The sequence below is a fragment of the Neltuma alba genome, unplaced genomic scaffold, assembly GCF_004799145.2.
Source record: "Neltuma alba isolate B1F8T4 unplaced genomic scaffold, ASM479914v2 tig00010850_pilon, whole genome shotgun sequence".
In the NCBI taxonomy this organism is placed as follows: domain Eukaryota; kingdom Viridiplantae; phylum Streptophyta; class Magnoliopsida; order Fabales; family Fabaceae; genus Neltuma; species Neltuma alba.
The window spans coordinates 42,818-47,055 of NW_021635646.1; the positions used below are offsets into that span (position 1 = coordinate 42,818).

Genomic DNA, 4,238 nt, shown 5'->3' on the forward strand with positions numbered 1-4,238 from the left:
TAGACAAAAGTAGCTGAAGAAACTGAGAATTTTTTTCTCCTGGACGAAGAAAATACTGAGATTTTCCAAGAATTGAAGTTGAAGTGGTGTGATGTGAGGAAAAAAATTGAGAATGAGAGAGTGAGTTGCTGCCCTTGTTATCAGATTGCCGGTAATGGTTCTCTTCATATCTCTAAATCATACTCCTCTTTCTTGATTATAGGCGGGCTGACTGATGTCATATGGGCTTTTCATGTCTCTAAATCAACGCCTTTGCTGTTACATGGGGAATGATGTTGAGGGTTTTGCGTTTACATTGATTCGTCCTGGAAAAAGATTCAAAAATAACTTTTTTCTTGATTAAATTATCTGATACAGTATGTTTTCTGCTTTAGCCTTTTTCCTTCTTTTGGCATTATGATTCCTTGAATCGGAACTGATCTTTTCTGGCAGGTATGATTCTTTCTTGGTATTAAAAAAAATGGTTACATTGGTGTGCTGCGATCTCCAAATTCACATTCGTATCATGTTCTTCACTATGCACTTGGCTTTTAAACATACCATAGCATAAGCTATGGGAACAAGGTTTTAGGGGCATCCCTTCACGAATTAAAAGCTTCATCGCTAAGACCCAATTTTTGGGGTCACCGGCTCTGCATTTGCGATATTTCTTGATGCGATTGCTTGCCAATTAGTTGGCATTAATCATAAGAATCTCTGCAATTTGGTTGTTTGCATTTTCAGGTTTAGATAATTCTATCACGTATCCTGGTGGAACAGAGTTGATAGTTAAGCATGACAAAGGGCAAGAAGATAACAGTAAATGTAGATGGTGGTGTAGATGATTGTTGGCGATGGTTAGTTCAGAAAGGACCTGCAGCTGTATTCATTACTGTGGCAGTGTTTGCACTTTTGGTTCGTGCAGCTGTGTCACTCCATCCTTACTCTGGTGCTGGACACCCTCCAAAGTTTGGGGACTATGAGGCACAGAGGCATTGGATGGAGATTACCCTTAACCTTCCAGTTAGGGAGTGGTATCGCAATAGCACCACCAATGATTTGAGCTACTGGGGACTTGACTACCCACCGCTTACTGCCTACCAAAGTTTCATCCATGGTCTCTTTCTCAGGTTCTTCCACCCTGATTCAGTTTCTCTTTTCAGTTCAAGAGGTCATGAATCCTATCTTGGGTGAGTATTTAATTCAATTCATTAGTTAGGGTCCTTTTAATTGATACTATCTGAATAAGAGTAAACTAACAATTTAACCTCTAGATTATTACTTCAGTTAGCTTCATTGTCTGAAATTATTGAATGTGCTAGCTAGTCACTAAAGCTACTAAACTCATCACAGGTAGTCATTTCAACGTCCTTGAATCACTTAATTAAAAGACTTAAACGTGTTGGGTTTGTTGTTCTTAGGAACTAGGTTTTATACTTGCTTAGTTTTGGGGACTAAAGCTAAATCTAATAATCTAGTGATTGACTGTTAGTTTCCTCATTTTATAACTTGTGTTTTGCTGATGAGCCTCTTTTCTTTTCTTCTAATTTTTTTCTCCATTTTGTTAATGCGTCTCTCTTTTGCAGAAAACTACTCATGAGGTGGACAGTTTTATCTTCTGATGCCCTTATATTCTTCCCAGCTGTCATATACTTCATCATTGTTAATTACAATCAACATCCAAGAAGCCATAAAAGTAACAATGGATGGCACACAGCGATGCTTTTACTAAATCCATGTTTGATCTTAATTGATCATGGTCATTTTCAGGTTTCCCAATTATTCTGATAGTGTTTCATTTCATTTTTTTTTCCGTTTTCCTTTTTTTAGATTCAGGTTCAGTGGTGCCTTTTTTTCTTGGGGGGGGGGGGGGGGTTTCCATCCCTCAACACTGTTGTCTCGTTTTAAAATGTAGCAATTGTTGTGTTTCAGTACAACTGCATTAGCCTGGGCCTCAGTACTGGAGCTGTTGCTGCTATCCTCTCTGGACAAGATCTTTTTGCGTGTGTTCTGTATTGTCTAGCCATAAATCATAAACAGGTTGATTTCCTTGTTTTTTTGAATTGATCTGAGTTATTTAAATTTAGTATGTTCTGTGGTTTTTTGTTACGACTTTTTCTCTTGATGGCATTTCTTTACCTGTCTGCTTCATTCCATATTCACATACTTGTTATTTGAGTTCATAACTCAGAAGACTGACACTAAAATTGGAAAGTTAATCATCTGGATTCTGCAACTGCCTTTTTTTTAATAGATCAGTGCTTGGATTTTATCAGCTAATTTTTATTCATTCCTTGAATTTGACTCTGATATAATTCGTAGTATAGCCTATAAATTTTCTTGAAGCAATGAAGTTTGTAAAGTAAGATAAATCTTCGTTACTTTTCTGTGAATTGGCTTGACTGCTTCTTGAGTAGATTACATTGGAAAAGAGACACTAAATTATCTTCCTGGGTGTTTATTTGAATATTGTCATGAGGTGAAAAAAACCATAGGGTTGTCAGCTACATAGCAAGCAGTTGTAATGGCATAGACAGCAATATTTGTAGGTAATAAGTATTTTATTACTCTGATGAGATTGTAACCTTTTCGCTTCTTTCTGGTACGGGACAAATGTTGCTGCTTGCCTCTGCAGATGAGTATATACCTCGCACCTGCTTTTTTCAGCCATCTGCTGGGTAAATGCCTGAGGCGTAAATATCCACTCTTAGAGGTGTTAAAACTGGGACTGGTCGTTTTAGGAACCTTTGCAGCAGTGTGGTGGCCATATCTTTATTCAATGGAATCCATTTTGGAGGTAAGTACGATATTGTTGGCCACTAGAAGATGTTTTCTTGTGTTTGACTTTCCTTAACCCGTGGTGCCTTTTATGGTGTTGTATATATGTGGGTGAAAGAGATTTCTTCTTTGTCAGATAACTCCTTTTTTTTATCCTAATAAAAGGACATAAATTAACTGCTTGTGGTACTTGGAACAGGTTCTTTCTCGTCTTGCTCCTTTTGAGAGGGGGATATATGAGGATTATGTTGCCAATTTTTGGTGCGCCTCTTCAATTCTTATCAAGTGGAAGAAATTGTTTACAACACAATCACTGAAACTTCTCAGCTTAACGGCAACAGTTTTAACATGTCTTCCTTCAATGACTCAACAAATAAAATCTCCTAGCAACAAAGGCTTCCTTTATGGGCTACTAAATAGTTCAATTTCATTTTACCTATTCTCTTTCCAAGGTTGGTATAACATTTCTTTATTTTACATAAAATTTAGATTATTCTTGCAGGAAAATTACATTTTACCTTCTTGAGCCAAGGCTTTGTTACAAAATTGATATGTAAACTTTAAAATGTGACAAAACATCTCCCTAAACTTCGGATTATAACATAAACATTAAATACCAATCAAAATCAACTGCAAGAGTCTGCTTTCACTGGTTGACATTGTGTTATGATAAAAATGTGGATATATCTGAGCCCAAATAGGAGAAACTGAGAAAGTGTGTATAAGGGGCCACGTGAGGAGCATGAGGTGTTGTTGCATTTTAAATTCATGTGCTTATTTTACGAGTGGAACTTAATTTAGGGGAGGAAAACATAATGTTCTGTTCTTTTATTTATAGTCATATACATAATGAACACCTAATTCTTATGTGTCTTCTACAGTGCATGAGAAGTCCATTTTGCTGCCCCTTCTGCCTGCAAGCCTGCTTGCTGTGGAAGAGCCTTTTCTGTTTAGGTGGTTCATGCAATTTGCCATGCTCCCATGTTTCCTCTAATATGCCGCGACGAACTGATTCCAGCATATTTGGCTTCATTTGCATTATTTATCCTGATATTCTATGCACCAGGTCAACACAGAATGAAGAGAGCAATTACTATTTCAGCACAAGAATCATGCGTCTGATCTTATGTGTTCTTTCCTTTATTCTTCACATTGTTTACTTGGTCATGCGTCCTCCAGAGAAGTATCCTTACCTCTTTGAAGCGCTAATTATGAATCTTCTGCTTCTCTCAGTTTGTGCTTGTTGCACTCTGTACAAATTTAAAGCAGTGGGTGCTGGATAAACATGTCAAATTGGAACAAACAGAAAAGACAAAGAAACTCAATTGATATTTAACTTCTGCTGTTTTAATTCGTATCTTTCCCTGTTGGATAGCTGGACTCAGAGATCACACGTTTTATGCATATCAGCTATGGCTTATAACCCTGTTCTGTAATTTTCACTTAATTCTTATTCACATGTGCTTTTGTATTCAGATATT

General features: G+C 37.0%; 1 pseudogene; it reads left to right on the forward strand.

Moving 5' to 3' along the window:
• LOC114759451 (probable dolichyl pyrophosphate Man9GlcNAc2 alpha-1,3-glucosyltransferase) lies at positions 1-4,110 on the forward strand (annotated as a pseudogene).
• The last annotated feature ends 128 nt before the right edge of the window (positions 4,111-4,238 follow it).